Here is a 26,276-nt window from a genome sequence, read left to right as displayed (position 1 = left end):
TTAGAATCAATTAGACATTAAGGAAGTATACCTTGGATATTTTAGGTTCTTATAATTTTCTTTGGCAAAGAGTCATTTTAAGAATATATAGTCAAAGATTTACTTGTTGAATGCTGCCACAATTATTAAATTCCATTTGTAATTCTTTGCAAATGTTCAGTGCTAAAATACTGATAAGTTAGTGACAAAGTATACTCTCTGAGTGCCTTCAAGAGGTTGACAAGTTAGGGTCTCATAATAAAAACTTCCAGTTCCCAAAATTTACTGAAAAATTTTTCATTACAAATACTTTCCTTCAGTGAGGAAATTAAATTAAGGACACTGAACTATTATTAGAGTACTGCGCATAATGCTAATAGCATTGACTATATAATTATTTGAGGAGAATTTCAAAGATAGCAAATGATTATTATGGCATAAGTGCCTAGCAAATAATAATTTAATATAAAGTGAGCAGCAGAATGCAAGGAGATTGTGAAGTATAAAAATATTTGTTATGTTTATTCAGTGCTTTATTTGGTTATTATGAATGTTCTATATCAAATATAGAAATAAAAAGAATACAAACACTGACTTAATACACCTGGCTCTTTCTACCATCTTAATTAAAATAGTTTTCAAGAGCTTCATCTTTTCTTTTTCTCTCTCTCAATCTCTCTCTCTTTTTCTCCCTCATCAGACAACTTTAAAAATTATGGTTTTAAATTTTTTTATTGTCAAATTTTGAGTAGTAGAGATGTATTATTTTCAGGTTACCAATGATTTTGTTTAATATATGTTCATAATCTATGGTTCTGCCATTTCACTTCAATATTTACCTTTGCATATGAGTCAAAACATACACAGACGATGAAAACATAATGGATATGATATATACTAACAATCTGCCTTAATATTAAAGAATTTTGAGCTCATTCAGCTTTAAATAATGTAGAAATATCTGCATTTACCCTTTCCTTCCAGGTACTACTCTACTTTCACAGTTCTGGTTCAGCTTTGTCTGCTGATCCATGTAAGTCATTTATTTTCCATGGGTGACAGGGACCAAAAATATTATCAAAGGTGAGTTTAGTATAGGGACATAGTTAACATGTAAGTCTTGGCTTCTGGAGTTAAACTCCAAAAGTAAGACTTGACACTTACTGTGGCTTATTGGCAAGGTATTTAACCTCTGTAAATTTGAATTTTGTCATCTGCAAAATAAAGTAGTAATTATATATATCTCATCAGATTATTGTGAAATTAATGAGTCTATGAATGTAAAACATTTAGGAGAGAGATTTTATAGATGAGTATATTTGATCGTAATCTCTGCCTGCCCATATACTCAAAAGAATATGTTCTTGTTCAGTGGCATTTAAATTATCCATAAACACCCCTCATTACAGACTTCATATATTATTGTCATGCTGTTTTATTTCTCTAGGGGCTCATTCATAGATTTCTGTACATAATGATGGAAAAGTCATTTGGATCAAATGAGATGCTAGAGGAATTTATGTTGGAAAATGAAGAAGGAAAAGCAGAGGTAGAGAGTGGATGGGCTGGAAAGATTAGTTTTGGAATTTGGATATGGGGAAACAAGATTTTTTGGGAGAAGCTGCATTTATGTGTGAGATGTTTCTAGAATGGCAGAGATTGAAAAGGGGATAATTAAATAAAAATGTTGAGTTGCATATGCTATCTTATTTAACTAGGTATTTTTAATTTCAGAAAAATATTTAAGTTGTCTTACTTATTTTTTACAATATCATAGACTATGAATGAAATGTCTATTCAAGGTAAGAGAAAGCTATTCCAGGTCTGTGAAGATTACATATACACATATGTAAGGTATACCTCAGCATTTCTAGAAAATTTCCTAGTTCAAATGTAAACTAGGTAAAATTCTACAGTAACACTGCATCATCTTGAGGAACAAATCCACTCTTTCCTACTATAAAAATCTTATATGACAGTTATGGTTACATTTTGCTGAACAAGGATACTTTTATTCTGCATTTTGGTCTGTAGTGAGGCTGGCAGTTTGGGGACCACCATGTTTTTTTTAGGAAACAGGACATATGGATTCAACCTGAAAATATTTTCCCACTGAATCAATGTGTTGACACCATGCTTATTTTCTGTATGGCATGACCAAATACATCTTTTTGTCTCAAGTACAAATTTGTTTTTTATTAAAAGTCATGTTGAATTTTAGCTAAAATGACATTATTTGGAACCTAGATTACTGAGTACTAATTATTTTCCCTATCATGGTTGCATGTTTTTATCCAGAATTTTCTGTCTTTAACAGTGAAAATAATACAAATCTCAGTAAGAAATGTTTCTAGATGTTATAGTTGCTATCTTAAAATAGAAGGGTTACAAGAGAACATTGCATACAGAAACATATATATTCTTAATTCACAGTACTGGAAGGTATCATTTATAGAAAATACATGTATTATGGCAAAAAAAGGCACAAATCACATTATAAAATTTGGGGAATTTATAATTTGATTTTAGAAACATGGTGTTTTTTTATACCTATTTTGACAGCATTTTCAAATATAAATATAAACAACATAAATAAATATCATTCCATCATTAAAAAGTCCTATTATTAAGCTTTAAGGCATATGTATTCTAACCTAGAACTTTAAGACTAGAGGTAAAGGTTGCACATAATAAAATGGTTATTTTAAAAATTATAGTAATTTCATGTTGAGTGCATAAACACTAGTTTTTTAAACAGTTATATAAATTTCCCAGAATTCTTAGAACATTTTGAACACTACATGCCAAGTCAATTTGCTTTGTTGTTGGAGATTATATAGCATTCATTTGTATAGGAATCCCTGCCAGTCTAACTTCTAATATTTCCAGGGGGTTAGCATAGAAAACACAGGCAATGAATATTAGAAACACGCATATTCTTCTCAGTAGTCGTAATGCTACAGTCAGTAGATATGCTCTCAGTACTGTAAATATTAACACACAAACACATACTCACACTAACCCATTGTTTAATTTGTGGTTTCTATTACTGTCTATTACTGGCATGATGGTCCACAGCAGTTAAATTAAATACAGGTATTTTATCACTGTGGAGTAAGAAAATGGAAGCAATAGCAAGGTAATGTAGTTCAATTATAAAAATTCAATAGATTCTAAAATATATGAGGCCCCCCAAAATATGTGAGGCCCCTCTAAAATATATGAGGCCCCCAAAACTAAGAACAATTGGAAAATTATAACTGAATGCTATACCCATTATTTTGCATGTGTCAATAAATATTGCAATTATATAAATTCTAATTTTACCAATAATTACCAAAATTCTGTATTATATGTTGTACAGTATTTATTATTTTCATTACAATACTTATCTTTACAATCATTATAAATCAATTATTGAAAATATTTCCTTGAATAAACAAAAACAGAGAAGTCTGACTTAGATGAGCTTTTGTAGATAATGAAGATCATATGTTCATTTGACATTTTTCATTATCTTAACAAAATGAAGCAAATTATATTTTTGGTAATTCCCCACATGACCACAGCTTTTTCCCTCTCTGTAGCCACCTTGCCTTGAGACTGCCCTCACACTCTGATTCTAGGCCCATACTTGTGACCTGCTTTTTCCACTGCTATATTAGGAAATGGATGGAAGCAGAGGCTTGAAAAGCATTTGTACAGAGGACTTGTGTTTTTTTTTTTTTGCAGGCGTGGGACTCGTCCCACTGCTATAGTGATAAGAAGCTCAGGTTAGCCCACCAGATGATGAAAGACCATCTGCCAACCATGGGTATAAACGAGGTGTGCTGTAACATCCAACCATAGCCAATTTGCCTGCAAATGCCAGATCTAAGAGCAAGCCCAGCAGAGATCCAGCAAGTTAGCCCAACTTAGAATACATTGTCCAGATATTCACAGAGTTATGACTAATGGTGCAGTTTTAAATTACTTTGTTCTGGGGTGATTAGTTACACAGCAAAAGCTCCATGGAAAGAAAGAATGTAAGCTAAGTATCCTTTATTAGGGATTGTTTAATTATATATTGCAACATTCTTAAATATCGTTGATAGCTGTATATTTAGTAATGATGATAAAAGTAATAATAATAAAATTTAAGTACCATCCTTTATTTGTCACTTACTGGATTCTTGACACTTTTTCAATTACTTTGCATGTATTAGTCTAATGAGCTAGTACTATTTTTATCATCTTATTTTATAGAGAAGAAAACAAAAGAAATGGAACCCATTGATTTGAACTGAGATCATCTGGTTCCAGAAGCTGTACTCTTACCATTATATTATATTGCTTCTTGTGACAGATATCCATAATACATTGTTAGGTGAATAAAACAGGAAACAAAACATGTAAGTTAAAATGAATTAAAAATATAAATATATCATTAGTTTGTACAGAGATAGGAATAAAATGACATTTGCATTTCCTGATATATAAATTTACCATAAATTCAAGACTTAAGACAAAACAAACATTTATTTTACATTTGTCCAGTTCTGAAGTCTTGTATGGGTTTCACTAGACTGAAATTACGATGTGGGTAGACTGAATTCATTCTTTGGAAACTCTAAAGGAGGATCTGTTTTGTGCTCAATCAGATTGTGGGAGAATTCAATTCCTTGTAGTTGTTGTTCTGGAGTTCTTTCTGTCTGTCTGAGGGTTGTTCTCAGCTTCTGGAGGCAGTTGTTTTCTTTGAATCTTGGCCCCTTCCTCCATCTTTAAAGCTAACAAAGCGGGGAGTCCTTCTAATATCACATTACTCAGACTCACTCTTCTCTTTTCTTTTTCATGTATTCATGTGATTTGAGTCCACCTGGATAATCCAGGATAATCTCTTTATATTAAGACCCTTATACCTAATCACGTCTGCACAATCTCCTTTTCCATGTAAGGTTGTTGTAGAATTTGAGAGAGGTTTAATTATTTGCGTATAGAGAGGCCAGGACTCAGGAATGAGTTTGAGAAAGAAAAATGGTTTATTGATGGCCAGCCGGACTCGGGAGCTTTCTGTTTCAATACCGAGCCCGGAACAAGATTTTTGAGTCCCTTTTATACAGAGAGGAAAGGCCAAATGGTTCTTTTGTTTCAGTTCTCAATAGGCTTGAATTAGCATATATATCTTCCACATCTTAGGTAAGCTTTTAGCATGGACCTCAGGTATTCTAGGTAAGCTTTTAGCATATTTGGTTTGCATTTCCCCTGAATACTTAAAGTTTATAGACCTTACATTGTTAAACTGTTTCCTGGGACTGGAGTCCTTGCCATGGGACTGCAGCCTTTTATCATCCCACACCCACAAATCACAGATAGTTTAGGTTATCTCTGAACAGACAAAAAGCCTCCCACTCATAGCCCACATCAAGGTAACATATTCACCCTGGGATCAGGATATGGACATCTTTGGAGGACCATTATTCTGGCCACAGCTTGTAAAGATATATGCCCCAGAGTTATGAATTGTTATTTCTGAATGATTCGTCTGTGGGTGAGCTTTGTTCATATGTTTTGGCTTAACTGAATTGTCTGACATTTCTGTAAGAATAACATATTGCAACTCTGATATAAAAATATTTATATAAAGAAAAATATTATTGAACATGTTCATATGACACTTATTCATAATACATTTCTTGAAAAAATACTCAGGATATTTTTCAGGCACTCAAATTTATGTGCCATTTAAATATAAATACTATTATGTATTAATAGTGTTTGTACCTCAAGCTTGCTTATTATTTTATTACAATGGTCAAAATAATTCTGCCATATAACAAAAAATAAGTCTGTTTTTAAGTCTAATGTATTTCCAGTTGATGTTGTTTTTCTATTAGTTTTGTCAAGAGCTGTTAATGTATTAAAATTAAGAATTTAAGTTACCCTGACTTCCTTTTATAATCTATTATCAGTCATTTATAAATTTTTCATCAATGAATTTAATAATCTTTGTTAGACATCTTATATTTTTCTACTACAAAATCTCAAGTTTAGTTAATTATGTACTCTGAAATACAGAAGCTTTTCAGCCAACTGACACTTTCAAAGATAATTTTAATAGCAATACCGAGTATTATAATTACAATAAATAGTTTTCTCTCTTTCCCTTCTGTTAACTCTCCCTCTGAGCTTTGGTTTCCTATTGCTTTGAAATATTATCTCTTTCTTTAATACCTTAGCTCATTTCAATTCTTAATTCCAACCCAGTTCTATTGTTTCTTTCTTTCTTTCTTTTGGAAGAATTAGATGTGACATTAGTCTCACTAAACTCCCAAGACATTGACTTTCTGTGCCCAAGAGACTTGGTGAGCACTACTCACGAATAGAACAAAAGAACATTTGACATATATATTGTGCATATTTCCTCTGGTAACATGCATGCTTCATTGTTCTATCAGACTTCACTTATAAAACACAAACTCAAAGATAATAGTCTCAATAATTTCAAGATGATGACATAGAGCATTAAGCTAGATGTGGTGTCCTTTTGAGCAATCGGTTCTTGCATGATTGCACAGCTTGCAAGTCCCTGAATCCAGTTCAGTTTTTTCCATTCCCATTGTCCCAAATTTTCTCAATTATGCTTTCTGTGAGTACCTCCCAAGTAAGTAATTCACATCCCAAACCTTTATTCTTTGTTGTATTTTAAGGAATTCCATACCAATGTGTTAATAGTAGTGGTCATCATGTTGAAAGACTTTAATTAGTCAAAAGTCTCCAAGTAACCTACTTGTGGTGGTAATTGAATAGTGATAATATACTGAGCTGCAGCATCACAGTTATTTAGTTCCTCATTTGTGGGAATGAAATCAGGTCGAAGTAGAAAGGAAAACCCTATTTATACAACAGTTCTAACACTTGAAACATACAGGGGTAATGGCAAATAGTAGATTTTGGAGTTGACTAGATTTTGATTATCAAACTAGAAGTCCTAAAGAAAGACAATGATAGGGAAGCGAACTTGGCCCAGTGGATAGAGTGTCTGTCTACCACATGGGAGGTCCACAGTTCAAACCCTGGGCCTCCTTGACCCGTCTGGGGCTGGCCCATGCACAGTGCTGATGCACGCAAGAAGTTCTCTGCAGGGGTGTCCCCTGCTTAGGGGAGCCCCACACGCAAGGAGTGCGCCCCATAAGGAGAGACACCCTGCACGAAAGAAAGTTCGGCCTGCCCAGGAGAGCTGACACACAAGATGATGCAACAAAAAGAAAAACACAGATTCCCGAGCTGCTGACAACAGCAGAAGCAGACAAAGAAGAACATGCAGCAAATGGACACAGAGAGCAGACAATGGGGAATTGGGGGTGGGGGGTGGAGGGGAGAGAAATAAATGAAAAACAAATCTTTAAAAAAAAAGAAAGGCAATGATAGTATAGGTCAATCAGTTACCTATTCAAGGTACAATATAAAAGCCAGAATTCTTTCATAGAAAATTAAAAGAGACCCATATCTTTAGCCATCAAAGGTTAAACTGTGCTGAAAATCAAGCTCATGTTTTGATCTTAAGGACTGCATAACTATTAACAGGATTAAATGCCCAGGCCAAACATTTCATCAATGCAAAATTTAAGCCACTAAAAGAAAAGGAAAGAAAACAAACTAACAAACAAACAAAAATCAACATCAAGACAGAGGACTGGACAGCACAGTGAACTCTATTGTAAATAGATGACAATATTTGGAAACCACATATCTGATAAGGAATTAATATCCAGGACTTTATAAAGAAATCCTACAACTCAAGAATAAAAAGAAAAACATCCACTAAAAAAATCGGCAAAAGTCTTGAATAGACATTTCTCTAATGAAAATACACTGTTGTAGAGAAGTCGGGTGTATGCAGTATCGAAGGCCAGGACACGAGAACTCTGAGAAGGAAGTTGATTTATTTCGACTGGCCAGACTCAGCAGACTCCTGTCCTAATAAAAACTGAGCCCTGAATAGAATTTTGTGTTCCCTTTTATACAGAAAAGATACAAGGGTGGGGAGTTAAATGGTGCTTTTATGAAAGAAAATGACTTTTCTTGTTAGTTAAGTGTTTGTCTGAGTACCAGATAGGTTTTGAATTAAAGTACCCCCCACATTTCAGGTGAGCTTGAATTGGTATATCCCCCACACTTCAGGTGAGCTTGAATTAGCATATCCCCCACATTTCAGGTGAGCTTGAATTGGCATATCCCCCACACTTCAGGTGAGCTTGAATTAGCATATCCTCCACATTTCAGGTGAGCTTGAATTGGCATATCCCCCACACTTCAGGTGAGCTTGAATTGGCATATCGCCCACATTTCAGGTGAGCTTGAATTGGCATATCCTCCACATTTCAGGTGAGCTTGAATTAAAATCCCCCCCACACTCCATCTGGATGCAACCTTGAATACACATTCAGTCTTACATCCTTTCTGAACATTCAAAGCCTGTGTGGCCTATATTACTTGTTTGGATTTCTAGAGACTAGGTACACTTGGATACAATTTTGAATTTATGCACAGGCTGTATTAGTACAAATGACCAAAAAAATATGAAAAGTTACTCAACATCACAAGCTGTTAGAGAAATGAAAAAAAAAAAAAAAGTGCACAGTGTAAAATGCTGGAAACTGATCCAAACTTGGAAAGGAGTCTGACAATTCACCAAGGCAAAGAAAAGAGGCTTACTCCTGGTCAAAAGGTGTATGATAAGAAGAAAAGCACTGTTCAAACTGCTTTTGATAAACTTATTTTTAATAGTTTTACTGAGATCCACATACATACGATTCAGGCATTCAAACTTTATAATTCAATGATTTTTTTAGTATATTCACAGTTGACAAATTGTTTAAAAACAAAACACTCTCGTTCTGAAAAAAAAAACACAATGAGATACAATTTCACACCCACTTGAAAGGCTATTATAAAAAAATTAGAAAATAAGAAGTGCTAAAGAGGATGCAGAGAAATAGTAACATTCATTGTTTGTGGGAGTGTAAAATAGTACAGCTGCTATAGAAGACACTTTAATGGCTACTGAGAAAGTTAAGTATATAATTACCATATGAGTTGGCAATTCAACTTCTAGGTATATACTCAAAACATTTGAAAGCAAGGATTTGAGCAGATATCTGCACACAAATATTCATAGAAGTATTATTCACAAAGGCCAAAATATGGAAGCAATGCAAGTATCCCTCAACTCCTTGATGGAACAATAAAATGCTATTCTCCTGTAAAAAAGTTGCTGCTCAATGTTAGATCTGTCATTAGCATAGATGGACAAGCCTTTACATAGCACCATTATCTGAGATGATCAATACTCCTTTAGTAAGAAACTGATTATATAAGACTCTTACCATTACAGAAATTTGACCTTATCAGAATTGAAATTTATCTGAAAATGGGTATATTTATTCTGCCTGCAGTTCCTCTATCAACACCATTCTGAGAGGATTTTAAGATTTGCTGATACATCAGCACAGCATATGGCATAATGGTGCTTCTGTACTGGTTGAATGGTGTTCCCTGCACAAATTCATGTCACCCAGAAATTCAGAATGTGACCTTATTTTTAAATAGTGTCTTGGCAGATGTAGTTATTATAGTTAAGATGAATGGTTTAGGGTGGACATAAATCCAATGACTAACGACTTTATAAAAAAGCTGTGTGAAGAGACCCAGACACATACAGAGTGAAGATGACCTTATGAAGATGGAGACAGAAGTTGCTGATACAGCTTTAGATCAAGGAGTGCCAAGTATTGCCATTAGCCACAAGAAGCTAGGAAGTATCCTCCCCTAGACACTTCGGAGGGAACATAGCCCTTCTCAGCCTTGATTTCTGATTTCATATTTCTAATCTCCAGAATATGTATATTTGTTCTAAGCCCCCAGTTTGTGAATTTTTTTTATGGCAGCACTAAGAAACTAGCACAGCCTCTTATCATGATGCACATTTTTAAGGTAAAGGAAGTGTGAAATGTGTAGATTATCATGGGACCCTTTAGCTATTTCATATTTCATATGTATTAGTCAGTCAATAGGTGCTGATAAAAAGTACTAGAACTCTGTTGGTTTTTATAAAGGGTATTTATATGGAGTAAAAGCTAACCACTACAAGATCCTAAAGAGTCCAACTCAAGGTACCACAAGAGGTAATTTCTCACCCAAGTCACTTGCCACATGTTGGAGCAAGATGGAGGGCGATCTCTACTTGGTCTCTCCTTCCTTCTTCCTGTTAAGGTTCTGTGGGCTGAGCTTCTTCTGATCTCAGCTGTAGGCTGGCAGAGGGTTTGTTTCTTTCTGGGTTTCCTCAGCTCAGATGCTCTGTTCTCTTCAGCTGCAAGCTATCAGGCAAATTGCCTGTCTCTCTTCCCTGGTCCACAGAATCAAATTTCTCCATTCTGCCCTGTCTATGGAGCTCTCTTTCTTTCTGTGCCTTCTTCTGTGTATCTTCTTGAGTGAGTGCCCATTTATATTGCTCATCAAGGAGGCAGGGACTTAACCTGAATTATACCCTACTGATGTGGACAAATCAAAGCCCTAATCTTAACATGATTTAATCAGACATCTCATTTGAATCTAATACAATCAAAGTGTATCTCACTCAGAGGAATAAACCAGTTTATAAACAATCTCTTTTTGGAATTCATAAATAATCTCAATTGCCACACTATATCACCTGTCAGCCGCCAGCTTGATAAGAAGTTGTAATGGCCTCCTAAAGGCTTTGGTAAAACAGATTTATTTCTAGCTTGAGCCATCGACCCTGAATGTCAAGACAGGTCAAGGAAGGGGTGTTATCTGGATCAAAGATTCCTAGAGTTTACTAAAGAAAGTTTGGCTAGGCCTTGGAAATTGGACATCCTCTAGTGATTTGGAAGCAATAAGAGGTAAAGAAAGGAAGGTACTATAAATAAAGCAAAGAAAAGGCCAGTGGGATCAGAAGAGAAAGAAGATAAGAGAAGAAATAAGACAGTGGTTTGGGGCAGATACTGATCTGTGTAAAACACAGAGTAGGGTCCGGTCTCTGCCCTTGAAAAATGATCTCAGCATCCAAGATCCCAGATGTCAGCCTAATTGCTGCAAGTAGCTCCTATGCAACCACCACCATCATCACAGTGCTTCCCTCCATTGTTCTGCTGAATGGAGGAGGTAAGTTGTAGAAGACTCCTCTACTCATAGAAGAAGACATACGCGCTGAAGTGAAAGATGGTATCTATGACCCAAGCTACCAGGATTAGGAGGGCCCAAGGACCAAGCTTGAGCATGTCTGGAGAAACATCATCCTTACGTCTTCTACACTTTGGAACATTGTATGGGTTCCTACTGCTGCCCAGCTGCCAGATCTATACTTGCCTCTGGACATTTTTCTACTATTTCAGGTGTGTCTGGGGCATAACAGCAAAACTCACTGTCTGTGGAGTCACCAAAGATATAAAGCCCAGCTGCCCCTGTGGATCTTCCTGGCCATTGCCAACATGATAGCATTCCACAATGACATTTACGAATGCCCCCAAGAACATCCTGTCATAAAAAAAGATGCTGATTCTCATAATTAATATGTGGCTTTTTCTTCTCTTTGTGGGTTGGCTGCTTGTGTGCAAACACCCACTGTTAAAAAAGAAGGACCCTTTGTTAGACTTGTCTGAGCCAAAAGCCAAGAAGATGGTGATGTTCCAGAGAAGACATTACAAAAAGTCAGTATCCTTTTATGTGCTTCATCCTGTCCACATTGGTGCCTTATTATTTCTGGGGTAAAACTTTTCAACACAGATTGTTCATTGCTACATTTTTTGTGTTATGCTATTGTGCTCAATGCCACCTGGCTGGTGAATAGTGCCACCTACCTATGGATATGGCTCTTATGAAAAGAGCATTGACTCCAGAGAGAATACCCTGGTTTACCTGGGAACTGTTGATGCAGGCTTCCTTACACTTTACCTTACGAACTACTCTACAGGTGAGTACTACTGGCACCTCTACCTCACCACATTCTTCATTGACTGGATGGCTGCAAACGTTCTGCCTTATGACCAGAAGAAAGTGTTCAAGGTCACCATCTGGCCAGGATTAAAAATGGAAACTACAAGAATGACTGAGTTTGGGGGTCCCTCACTTTCTTTTTCAAAAAGTGAGTTGGTCAGAGATTTACCATTGTGTTTATTAACTACTGAATAATGCTACCAGGATGCTAAAGATGATGATGATAGTCCATTTGAATATAATAATTTTTCAAAATATAAAAGTATTGAAAGCCAACAACTCTGCCTTTGTGATGCTAAGCTGATATTATTATTTCTTCTTTCATTGTCTCTATCTTCCTATTCTTTATGACCATTTTACATTTTAGGAGACAAGTTCTTATTGTCATACTTTAAAACTATTAGTCCATTGTGATACTTTTTTCTATACTCTAAATATATTATGCCATCTAGCATTGTTGTTCAAAAGTCTTATATACATCTGATAGAGCTTTTTAAAATTTTTAGATGATTTCAGTCTTTCTTTCCAAAAGCTTTTACCGTTTCTTCTTCTATTTAATAACTCTAAAAATCACTGCAATGTGTCTAGTTGTGAATTTTTCTTGATCTCTCCTACTTGTCACTGTATGAGTCCTTTCAGTCCATGCATTTTCATCTTTCTCTCAATCTAAGAAATTTATTCTCATTATTCCTTCAAAACTTTCTTCCCTTCATTTATATTTCTTTCTACTTGGAACCCTTAAATCTTTATTCTGACACTGTGTATTTAGAGGAGGAAGTGAGGAGCACTTTGCTCCATTCCCCAGAATTTCACCTTAAAATCTTTTCTAAGAAATTATAAAAGTGATGATGAATGTCCTTAGGTTGTAATTCATAAGCCTTAGAGGTTTGGACAGAGAGGAAGAGGAAAAGTAAAAGCAGGAAGTTGAACGAAACAGATGGCTTTTTATGTTGCTTTTATTTTGTCTATTGACTAATTAACAGTCAACATTTTAAAAGAAAAGGTGAAGAAAAGCTGAGGGCAGAAACACACATTTACTTTAACTTACCCTTCACTGCTGCATCCATCTGCCCCAGCCTCCAAGTTATAGTCAATACCCAATGCATATTGTACTTCAGAACACCCTTAAATATCTCCAGGAATTTTTCATGGTGATTTTGTTAGTTTCTGTTATTAATAATTCCTACTCTCTTTCTTAGCTTCTTAGCTTATTTATTCCAAACCTCAGGACATAGCTGTGCTCATTTGATATCTTGACATGTACTGGAAAACATCCTTGGTAGTCTTTGCCTCCTAAGTTTCTTTCTTTCCATATAAAGTCTCCTATGATTTCATTTTAAGGTCTACAGCAATCCTTAAAAGGCATGCATACATTTGCATTATATTATTTCTGACGTGTGCGTCCAGCATTTTCTCAAATTTGTTTTCTCTTTCATAAGCCTATAGTACTTATTCTCTAACCCATTTTATCATTGGTCATTCCCGAATAATAATCTGCAAAATTTTACTTAAGAACATTGAAATTTTCTTTCTAATTTACTTTTATACACATACTGGTTGTCTAATACATTTTATTTTTCTATCCATGTTAGTAAAAAATATGACGTAGGAATTTAAATATTCTGATCTCCATGATACTATAGTTTTCTTTTCCTAATCAAGATAATTTGGATAATAGGATAGGGTTGTCACATATGTTTAATATGTATCTACAGTAAAATTATATTTGGAAAAACAATGCTTAGCAGAATTCAAGAGCTTTGTCTAGAACTGTATCATAGCTGTTAAAATTGTATTGGTTCATTTATAATACTTATATAGTCATTAGAGACATATCTGAATGCTGAAATATTTAGTTCTTCCTTTAAGGGCCAACTGATTGGATGAGGAGGCCTATCCTTTGTTAATTGTAGATGTAACTAGCCATGGATGCAGTAAACAGAGGAATGATTTAAATCTATCAATGAAATAATCTCATTGCAACAATTGAATCTAGCCAATGCTTGTTTGACCAAACAGCTGAAAACCATAATTTAGTCAAATTGACACATGAAATTAACTGTCCTAGTCAATCTTTTCTTTCATTGTTGTTTTGTTTGCTGCTATACCACAGAAGGACATTTGTAAACCAAGATCAGATATTCACCTATATTTTCTTATAATTTGTCTCATGCAGAAAAATTTTAAATGTTCACTTATTCTCTTTTCTGGCCCCTTCTCAAAACTATTTTCTGAAATGAAACCTACGTGGTCTCCTCAGAAGGTATTTGAGATCAAGCTTAAGCCTCTTCGAGGCTTCTTTTATTCTTAGGATAAAGTCTACCCTACACAATGTCTAGTTCCTTCTTATTAACAAAATCTTTCCCTTTAACTGAATAGGTCTCTCTGGGAACAATTTTACCTCTCAGAGGACATTTGGCAATATCTGGAGATATTTGTGGGGGAAGCAGACTTGGCCCAATGGACAGGGTATCTGCCTACCACATGGGAGGTCTGCGGTTCAAACCTCGGGCCTCCTTGACCCATGTGGAGCTGGCTAATGCATAGTGCTGATTTGTGCAAGGAGTGCCCTGCCACACAGGGGTGTCCCCCGCATAGGGGAGCCCCATGTGCAAGGAGTGCCGCCCAGCGTGAAAGAAAGTGCAGCCTGCCCAGGATCAGTGCCGCACACACGGAGAGCTGATGCAGCAAGATGACACAACAAAAAGAGACACAGATTCCCGTGCTGCTGATAAGGATAGAAGTGGTCACAGAAGAACACACAGCAAATGGACTCAGAGAGCAGACAACTTGGGTGAGGGGGGAGGGGAATAAATAAAAAATAAATCTTAAAAAAAAAGATACCTGTGGTTGTCATGACTGCAGTAGGTACTGCCAGCATCTAGTAAACATAGGCCAATGTTACTATTCAACATCCTACAATACATGGGACATGTACCCCAACAAAGAATTATATGGCCAAAAATATCATTAGTGCCAAGGTTGAGAAGACTTGACCTCACTCTATGCCTTTCCCTACTCTGTGCACTCCAGCCAAATTGGCCCCTTGCATTCCCTGTTACACATCATGCTCGGTAACAGCTCATGGTTTTTGCCATCTGTTCTTCCCTCCCCACCCTGACTCTTACAAATTGTTCTAACCTTGGTACAAATGTCCCTTCCTCTAAAATACAATGCTTTCAAGCATTATAGAAGTCTATATCTGTCTTTTATAAAGGTTGTTTCCTTTTTATAACTTTATAATATTTGTCTTTTACTCCTCCTTCGTCTAGGAGACAGTCACAACATAAGGTCTGTGCACCATTGATTGCCTTGCAAGTACCTCAGTGCGTGGCACATAGTAAGAGATATATAAATGGGTTTTGAAAGAATGATATTCAATGGCTATTTATCTGGTTTCAGTCTGCTTGTCAGTTATAATTCTTTAACCATTTAGAATGTTTCCTCGAATGCTATCCATTCATTTTTATTCTAATTCTTAATAAGTCCATAGTTTTATATTTTAAACATATTAATTCATTTCAAAATCATTATATAATTATACATATTATGTGGGGATTTTTTGTTGCAAGGTTTTGTTGCGGGGATTTTGAATTCATTTGCTTTATTGTTTGCTCCTTACAATCTATTTTGTCCTTGACTCTGAGCTAAATTGGTTTTCAACAGCTCTACAAATTCTGATCATCAATAAGGATGGGGATAGTCTTAAGCTAAATGTTGATTTGATATTTACATTGAACTAGCTTAACTTTAGCATCTTAATATAATTAGCCAGTCTAGTTTTACCATCCCAAAATATGCAAAAGATATAATTTCTATTTAATTAAATTCAGCATAAGCACAGAATAGAAAGTATTTGATTATATCAGTGGCAGTAGAGTATTAACACAATTTTCCTTAGTGACACTGCATCAAGTTTTCATAATCTGTTTTACACTGGTTGTGAATATGAAAATATTAAAAAAATCCATCAATATAGGTTCTAAACTATCTTAACTGGGGAATCAAATTGTGAGCAAGATTTACCTTAATTTTGACCATGAATTAAATTCTCTTTCTTTTTTAAGTTCCTGATGCAATAATTTTACGGACTTGGGCTGTTATATGGCATTAATTTCTATTTTAGCATCAACTGTACTTTCCCATTTTTTCCTTTTTGCTGACTTTATTGAAAATACTGCATGCTGTTTGTAGTTACTATTTATTCCTTCGCAGTTTTATAAGGTTTGATATTAGGAGATAGTTTCATAAAGTGTTCTTCCCTAAACTCTCCACTCTTCTTGTTATGAATTCCACTTTGACTATAGTAATTTTCAGTTGGAATGTGACATGTATTAATTTGTAGATGATGAATTTTTTAAAAATTTTAATTATGAGTGCAAGAGAATCAGAAATCAAAACCCCAAAATGTTTCATCTTCATACCTAGTTATTCCTCAATAATCTGACATATTTGGTTGGTAGTATTGTTACCGAGCAAGGACTTGCTGACCAATGGTCACATAAGTCAATACCAAGACATCAGAATTTTGAAAAAAAAAAGAGCTTTAATGTAAGGTTGACTGGCTTGGAGACAGGAACCACCCATTCAAATATGATTCCCCTAAATTTAAAGCTTAGAGCTTTATGGGATTTTAACAAAGGGAGGTGGAAATCATAACATTATTTAAATTGATCGATATTGACTGGTTATGTTTTGGTTATGGCTAATAAGAAAGTGTATAGACACTGGCTGAGATACCCTTGAAAACTGCCAAAAGCCAGCTGGCATAAGCATAAAGTGGCTGAAAAGGTTTGATGTAAATCACTCAGTTAACATAAGATAATTAGTAAAGGAATGGAAATAAACTAAACAATCTGACCGTAAGTGAGGGGCAAGGAAGGCATCTGGTTACAGCAATGTTATCAATTCCTCAGTTAACATAAATTATAATTATAAGTAAATGCCCTGTAGTCAGTGGTTACAGTGTCTCCACAAACCAGATTTTCCTGTCCATGGTTTGAGTATCAAATTAATAAGTTAGCTTTTATTATATCAGATATATTCACTTAAAATCTTTGATGTCCAGTCACAAGTTTATACAAGCAAATCAATCCAGAAACTCTTTAAGTGATGTAATAAGCTATAGTTCTTTGAGCATTTTCCACAAATATTAATAATGGCAGCCTGGGCAAAGGTCTATTTCCTTACTTAAGGCAATGATGTCACTTATCCAATGACTTCAATAAGTGATGTTTTGTTTGTTTTAACCCTAGCAATAATAAAGGCCTAAAATTTCATCAGCTTGCATAACTTCCCAGCATTTCAAATTATATTAAAAGTCCTCCACTTTCTTTTGTAGAGCAACAGCGAATCCACACTTTTTTCATCCTTCATGAACTCTCTTTTTAATATATAAAAATAACTACTTATTTTTAAAGAATCTTTAGATTACATAAACATTACATTAAAAAAATAGACATTCCCATATACTCCATACTCTCCCTGTCTCATGCTTTCCCCCGTTAACAACACCTTTCATTAGTGTGGTGTATTTGTTACAACTGATGAACATATATTGAAGTATTACTACTAAACATGGTCTATAGTTCAGATTATGGTTTATACTTTGCACCATACACTTTTATAGGTTTTGACAAAATGTGTAATGGCCTGTATTTGTCATTGCAATATCATGCAATTCCAGTGTCCCAAAAATGCCCCATGTTACACTTATTCTTCCCTCTCCCTCCCTTCAGAATCTCTGCTGACCACTGTCTTTATACCAAGGTTACAAGTACTTCTATAACTAGAATAAAAATGAGTCTACTTCAGTCCATAATTGCATTCCCCTTTATAATTGTTCATTCCTTAGGCTTGAGGATTTTAGGATGGTGATGCCCACTCTGCTTCCAATTGAGAGTGGGCTTAGATCCTATGGGACTGATGGATGAAACTGTCTGGTTTGCAGTTGTAGGTACTCTCTGTTTTTTGGGATGGGTGTTGTCCATCATCATACTTTTGTTAGTTGTCTTGGGTGAGTCTGATGAATTATAGAGTAGGTGTTGGCTTGCAACCGTGCTGACATCCAGGGCTCAAATGGCATACAAACAGACAGAAGATTTATGTCCCTGGGACATATATTTAATGGGCATAGGGCCGATTATAGGTTCAAATTAAAGGGTTCAGAAGAACCATGTGTAGGAAAATTATAAATGAGACAAACTCTGATACATTAGGGACATACGTCAACACATATATTCTGCTGTAAGTCTTACCAGCAGGGTGCTGATTTCATGAGATTGTGTCTGCCCTGCCTATAGTGTCTAAATGTCTCTAGAGCCCTCAGGAGCACCCTTGCGTGAGGCACTATTTACTGTGTTGAAAATTCTGGAGTCTTATGTTTAATTCCAAGTTCATTGTAAGACTGAAAATAACACATACACAAATAAACACACCTAAGCATATTTTGGTAATATTTTTCAGCTCCATGGAAAACACAAAATATTATAAGCTTCCAATTAAAGAAAATAAATGATTTGTAAAACTACAAATAATAAGACTGTTATTAATTTTTTATCCATAACACTGGCAGCTAGAAGTCTCTGAAATAACATCTACATAATACTAAGAAAATAAGCTTAAAAAATAAATATTTTTCACTCCAGCATTATTTTTCCCATGCTTCTCCACTTTCCCAACACCCTGCAGTAGTGATGTACATTTGTTGTAGCTCACAAAGGACACTCTTTAATATGTACCATCAACCACAATTCTCACCCACCTTTAGCATGTTTGCTTTGTAAGTTCACAAGGTTTGCTATACACTTAATTGTTTATTTATGTTCACACATAAATGATATAAAGATAATAATAATTGAATTGGTTAGGGAAAATACTTTGTTTAGTAGTAATATTTTGACAATGTTCTTTAATCATTAGTTAAAAAGGTGTAAAAACAATGCAAGTTACTTGTGGTAGGGTGAGATGTTATATATGTTTGTTTGATGTTATATGCTTGTTTTTTAGGTTCACAACTATTATGCATTTGTTGTTTGTATATGTTTATGCATTGGTGATATAATTCAATAAAAAAGTTAAAAAATCAATATTTTTATCTGAAAAATATTTGCAATTTTCAAGGATCTAGAGATTACATCATTTGTGTTCAATATCTGAAGGACATATTTGGTAAAAGAAATGAACAAAATAATGCATTAACCAAAACTAAAACTTTCGATAGGGATAATTGGAGAAGGAAGGACAGCATTGAGTAATCAATCTTATAATAATCTACCTATTATATCTCTGCTCTGTCTCTCCATATAATCTATCTCTCATTTATCAGTCATCTACCCATGTGTGCTTAAATCCAAAAGCGATAGTATTAATGGAGTGTCTCAGATTGTAATATTAATCTTGCAGAAAATTGTTGAAATATAAAAGACATATCACAAGTAGAAAGAGAATAATCAACCTCAGCAAAACCTCACAACCAGACTGGTGAAAAGTGAAGAGTAAACTTTAAAAGTTCCATCAGAAGTGGTATAGAGTTCAGAAATCATATTATTCTGAGTGAAACAGTAGATTTGTGAAGTACCACCAAATTAACTAAGAAGACAGAAGACAAGTAATACCAACAGATCAACTGGCCAAATAAAGAATACTGAGAATAAAATTGGAGCAAAGAACAGAATTAATGTATAATTAAAGAATAAATCTAATAACTGTATTATTAAATTAAAAGTTAATGGGTCATTAAAATACAAATTTTCCTACTGAATTAGGGAAAGTAAACTGCCAAATGTAGCTTAAAATAATATACTTCAACTAAGTGCAAAATTAAGGTTAAAATAAATTAGCAAAGGCACAATCAACAAACACATAACAAAAAATTAATAAGTGGCACTATCGATATTGATTTAATATTAAATTATTAAATACCATAATGATTATACTGTATATTGATGAAAATATCAATTTATGAGGCAGATAAGACATTTATAAACTCACATACATCTGAAAGCATAACTAATTATATGAAGACAAAGCTATTAAAATGCAAGGCAAAGAGAGATAGTTTTGAAGAGGGAGATTTTAGTGCATATTGCATCAAGAATTAGAGAGATTTAGTAGCCGAAAGTAATGATATATTTAAAATGCAATCAAGATAATGGTTACTTTAATATAATTGAAATATGGCATTTTTAAGAAAGGAGAATATAGAGAAAATATTCATTTAATGTATGTAAGAGGTTTGCAATAATTTACAAGCTGTTCCTCAATTTCCCCTGATATGCATTGGGAAAAAGGTAAACCCTCTCCCCCATGTCTGAGGGCACAAGCGCTTTCCCACAGGTTAAACAAAGGAACCCCATAGAGACAGGAGTAAAGGGAAATAGAGATCTTCACCATCTGCATATCAGAGGGAGATGGAGATCATTACTACCTCTATCTGCATATCAGAGCAAAAGGGAAACCTTCATATTTATGTATCGGAGAAAATAAAGAAACCCTTTAAAACCCTACAGACCAAAAAAACATTTGCTCTTGCAGCATTCCAAGAGACTATAATTATTATTAGGAAAATTTTCCTAATCATTATTAGGAAATCATTATTCGGAAAATTTTCTTCCCTCTAAAACTTACTATTGGCCCCTGCACCTCACTCAGACCCTCAAACCCCTCCCACTATCATTCCCCCGCCTAAGAATGTACTGTATAAATTCAAATTCTCCCTTTCCAGGAGTGGGCTGAAGTCTCTCTTTAGACCCCACCATGCTGGTGGGAGGACTGAAGTCTATTCTTCAGAGTCCCTCCATTGGGAGAGCTTCTCAATAAATATATTATTTGCTTATGGTCAATCAGTCTCTGTGTCCCAGTAAGAGCCATATTTTCTCCAACAATATATGTCTATGAAATGTTTCTACACATGGATATTAAGAAAACTTATGAAGTTATCTAATCACTATCCCCCCCATAGAAATACCTGTTGAAAATATAGGAAAATATATTATTTTAAAATTAAGATATATTCTTCTGAGTTACTTAAATCAAAGAGAAGCTCAATTGACTCTAATCTGATACAAGCTTATTTTAACTGGTTTCAAATGTAAAGACCTATTTCCAAATAAGTTTATGTTCTGAGGTTTGGAGTGGGATGAGGGAGGAAGGCATGAAGTGTTGAGGGATAATATTCAGTCCACTATAGACGGTCATTCCAATTTTAGCTGGAGCAAATTAAGAAAGTCCTTGAAACTCGGAATGGAACTATTGAATTGGCAAATGTACTTTTCTCCATTCTTTTTAGCAAGAACATTAGATGAAGCATCTGGCTACTGAATTTCAGTCTCAGCATCACAATATTTATTATGAAAAACCATAGTGATTTAATGAGTATGACACAAAGATTGTTAAGTTATCTTGACATGACAAAATATGATACTGGAAAGTTTTAGTCAAGATGCAATGGACAATTTTGCAGGTCTTCTAATTCCTAGAGTCTTCTTTTCCTCTCCTGAAGAGATATATTTTCACTAAGATTATATTAAATTGCTCATTAAGAAAAAAAAACATAAAAATAAGTTGGCTTTTGTTACAATAATACTGAATTACAAATGACTACAAAATTCATTAATTTAATATTTAAATCTTTTTTTTTTTTTTGCATACCTATGCATTTCTTTTCTGCTGAGGTTGTCTGATCTAGGCTGGGCTTGGTTGGGTCCAGATCTGCTCAATGTGTCTTTCATTTTCTTTTGAAGAAAGCTCCATCAAGTTTATGTTCTTCTTATTATATGATGGAAGAAGAGCAAGAAGTAACTCTACTACACAAGCACATTTTCAGCCTCTACTTGCATCCTGTCCTCTAACATCTTTTGGCCAAATCAAACCTTGTGATGAGCCCAAAGTCAAAAGGCAAGGAAGTACATTCTCCATCTAGTGATAAAACTACAATGTTACAAGACAAAAGGAGTAAATAGAATGAGAGGTGAACATTTAGTTCTCTCATTCAACTCTCAAAATTATTTTGAGAAGTTTACAATTAACTTTATATTGTAGATACAGTAACTCAAGCTCAAGGATCTAATTATTAAATTATTTTTATTACATTTTATTGGTAGACTCACATTTAAAATTCCATTCACAGAAGCCTATTCATGTCATCTCAATCCTTCTAATTCTGTACTGTCTTTGACATTTTAAAGAGAAATGGGAAGGATAATCAGCTACTTCTTACCAATTATAAGACAAAGACTGGAAGATGAACTCCAGCTTGATGTCTACTAAAATAATGTTATGTCTGGGTGAAATTTTTATACCAAAACAAACAATGTTATGTTTGGGTGAAATTTTTATACCAAAAAAAATCTCAGGACACACATATTATATTGCTTAACACTTTTTCACAATCAGGTCTTAAATCAGTCCTCAAAAATATTCATAAGAGGAAAAGCAAATAGTTGCTCACTGGGAATAAAACTATGTTTTGCAGCTCTCTTATGAGCAGATTGTTCAGATTATGCAAGCTTGTCAAATTTACACTCGAAGAGTGACAGTATATCAGTGTAAAGTATTAAGGGAAAATTTTCATCTCTTTCCAGAATTATTTCAGAGCACTGAGTTTTGTATTAAAACAATGAATTACATAAGAAGGTGAAAATATGGCCATATCAAACAGGACTGAGCAAAACTCACTGTATTTAACATATTAATAGAATTTTAACTGTTAAATGTTCTCAGAATTAAAGCTTTGTACATATAAAACATCATATAATAGATTCTGTCAGTCTGTTACTTATAATTTCTGTATAGCAATAATTTTATGGGAAAAATTTACAGTGAAGTATTATTTCTTAAGTAAATACTGCTGGAATAACTCAACATAGGTAATACAGTGATAGTACTGCTTTTGTAAAGCTATCTTAATCTTTTAATAACTGATTTTTTGGATAATATAATTTTGGAAAGATTATCTTTTTTGATATTTTTAAGGTGCCTAGATTTTAAAATGAAAAAGTTCAGGTTAAATGAAAAATTCCAAAATATTTAAAAATTGATAATATGTGAAATAGTTATAAAAGTATTTTTATTTACAGGGTTTTGTTGAATAAATGAGGCTTAGTCAACTGCATTTCAAGAGAGAAAAATATATATGATTTAGAATTCTAATAGTTAAGCCTGAAATATGGTGTAAACAATTTTCACTGCTTATGAGATGTATGGAGAATTTCTACAACATTGAAAAAAATAGTTTGACCAAAGAATCTCTAAAAATGAGCATATATCTTGTTTTAATTCAGTTCTCTAACTTTCCTTTTTTTGAATTGTGGGCAAGTTTATCTAAATATAAGTACTGATAGTGTTCTTTCAATTTATTTGTTCTAGAAGGATCAAATAGGTCGTCTCATGCTGAATAAAATGATACTTTTTGGTGAAAGCTGAAGCCTGTTGAAATGAAGAGTGGAGTCAAAGAACGCCTAGTTTATATTCCCAAACTAGCCTGACCTTAAAGTATGCTGCCTCTGAGTAGTTTCAAACCCTTAATTTAGATATATGATAGGTTGAACTATATGAAGTTGCCAATATTTCACAATTTTTGACTTAAAAATGGCAATTTCATATGATTTAAACAAGTAAGGATGAGAAACAGGGAAGGTGTGCCTTCCCTTAAGAAGAGGAGAGGCAAGAAGGATTACATGGATCATGGGACTGCTAAAGGACTAATTTTTTAATCCATAAAATGAAAACCATAAAGGTCACAAGTAAGTCGAACAAAGGCAGTTGTTGGACTGAAAGTGTGGAGTCAAATAGGGATTGGAGAAACAGAAACTGAAAAATTAGAGTTAGGAAGTGTCTTTGTTGAAGGAATCCCCTTCCCCTTTCTTGAGGGAACCCGCTTCCCCTTCCTTCTCCCGTTGTGCAATGCTGAAAGGAGCTGTTTTCTGATAATGCAGCCCTTGGGTATGTGTGTGTGCTGTGGGCTGTAAGGTGTGCATCTGTAAGAACTCACTTGTGTGAATCAACAAGCTAATCTAAGACAGCAGCCGTTGCCTCAGCCTGTGCCCATTTATCGCAGCTAACAGCAAAATTTGCTTCTATACTCCCGCTTGCTTCCCGCCCCCTACATAAGCCCCTGCAAACTGCAGCTTCGGGCCCAGAATTTGGAGACCCAACTCTCCTCTGGGTCTGTCTGAGCACGTAATAAAACCTGAGTTCCTTCATGTCTCTAAGTATCGCTTGGGTTTTTCAGCCGAACCTGGACTTCTTCAAAATTTGGTTCCCTGACCCGGAAACCCAACCGAGCAGGCCAGTTGCACCTCCGGCTAGGAGACAGTGGGAGTGGCCGGCAGTGAGCTCCAGATGAACAAGGTAGGTGCCACCTGTCCACTTGACGGGACCTCCTTCCAAGGAGTTCTGAGCAGGGGCTGCATGCCTGTGACCTGGCCCGACTCAGTGGAGAGAGGGACCGAAGGATACCCAAAGACTTCGTACAAGGTAAAGCCCCAGGTGCCGAGTCCAGGCTCAGGCAGGCCTGTCTCCAGACAGAAGAGGAGACTGATCACCTCTTAATTTCTCAGTTAACGAGAACACAGAACAAAGCAGACCTGGGGGAGGTCATGTTTAAACTCTTAGTGAATGTGTGAATGAGTGAGGACGGAAGGGATTTGCACCCATCGGACCAGTCTGTGACTGCACGACTTGCACTGCAGAGTCCGAGTGGGCCCCACCCTGCATTCCACGGCTATGTCATATGGCGTAGTGGCCAATCCAGACTCTGCACAGACACCTTAGCCAAGACAAACCTAAATTCTCATGAGAGACACAGACAGGCAGGCATCTGAGAGACCTCGAAAGGGGCACCCCCATCCTTTGTCTCGCGCCACTGACACAGGGATGGGTTCACCACAGTCGAAACCCACCGTATTGACTTGCATGCTTAAGAATTTAAAAAGGGCTTTTCTGGAGATTATGACATCCAGATGAATCCAAAAAAAACCAACTCTGAACAATCTGTATATCGGAGTGGCCAGCTTTCTGTGTTGACTGGCCTTCAGAGGGGACCCTGGACATACCCAGGGTTCATGCAGGATGATTAGTGGTCACCGGAGATCCAGGGCACCCTGACCAGTTCCCCTACATTGACTTAGAGATTGCCCAAACACTGCCCCTGTGGGCTCAATTATGTGCTGGGAAAAAGGGACAGAGTAGGATTTTAGTAACTCAGGAGGCAAGGCTTCAGAAGCCAGTCATTCATCAAGGACTGGCAGAAGAGGACCTCCTGCCTCCACCGCCACCATATGCCCTTACTGCACTGGCCCTTCCCCTGAACCCTCACACATTATCTGGCCTCCCAGAGACCCGCCTCCTCCTTCGCTCTCTCTTCCAGGCCCAGAACCACGGGCAAACCCTCCTGCTGTGCCCCCTCCACTGGCTACTGCCTCAGACCATGTATCCACTTCGGGGGGAGACTCAGGTACCCTGGTGGCCAGGAGGCTCTGGTCAGCTCAGCCAGCCTTCCAGATGCTCCTCTGGGAGACACAGGGCCCACTCCATCTGAATGAAAATGAAACCCTCCAGCCTGGCTGGCCCATCCTCTACTATCAGCCGTTTACAACCACAGACCTCCTGAATTGGAAACACCACACTCCCTCTTACTCTGAAAAGCCCCAGGCCCTCATCGACCTCATGGAGTCCATTTTTCAGACCCATCATCCCACCTGGGATGACTGTTGCTAACTCCTCCTAACTCTGTTCATCCCACAAGAATGGGCCTGAACGGCAGACCCAGACACCCAGCCCAACTGGGATTTCAACACTGAGCAAGGGCTCTGACACTACAGGGAGGTAATCCTTTGAGGGGTCCGAGAGGGCCCTAAGCCGCCCATGAACAGGACAAAGATGACTTCAGTTGTTCAGAAGCCTGACGAATCTCCAGGAGACTACTATGAACAGCTCTGTGAGGCCTTCTGGGCTTACACTACCTTTGATCAAGAAGCTCCAGAAAATCAGAGGATGGTGAATACCTTTCATGGCACAGACAGCTGCAGACATCAAAGGAAGCTACAAATGCTCGATGGCTTCACGGGCATGAATATCACCCAACTGCTAGAAGTTGTGAACAAAGTCTTTGTCAGTCCAGATGAGGTCACTGAACAGGAAGCCAGGAAGAAGCTAAAGCAGCAGACCTCCTTACTGGCAGCAGCTCTAGGGAAACCAAACCCCACTGGATGAGAAGAGCCACCCCAGAAAGGGGGGACCAATGCCAAGAGGATCCCACTGGCCAGAAACCAATGAGCCTACTGCAAGGAGAGTGGACATTG

General features: G+C 36.0%; 1 pseudogene; it reads left to right on the top strand.

The window, feature by feature from the left end:
* The first annotated feature begins 11,030 nt into the window (after positions 1 to 11,030).
* LOC101411047 (stearoyl-CoA desaturase-like) lies at positions 11,031 to 25,692 on the top strand (annotated as a pseudogene).
* Positions 25,693 to 26,276: the final 584 nt, after the last annotated feature.

This window comes from Dasypus novemcinctus, chromosome 1, assembly GCF_030445035.2.
Source record: "Dasypus novemcinctus isolate mDasNov1 chromosome 1, mDasNov1.1.hap2, whole genome shotgun sequence".
In the NCBI taxonomy this organism is placed as follows: domain Eukaryota; kingdom Metazoa; phylum Chordata; class Mammalia; order Cingulata; family Dasypodidae; genus Dasypus; species Dasypus novemcinctus.
Note: the sequence above shows the minus strand (reverse complement) of the source record. Positions and strands in the feature narration are given on the sequence as shown.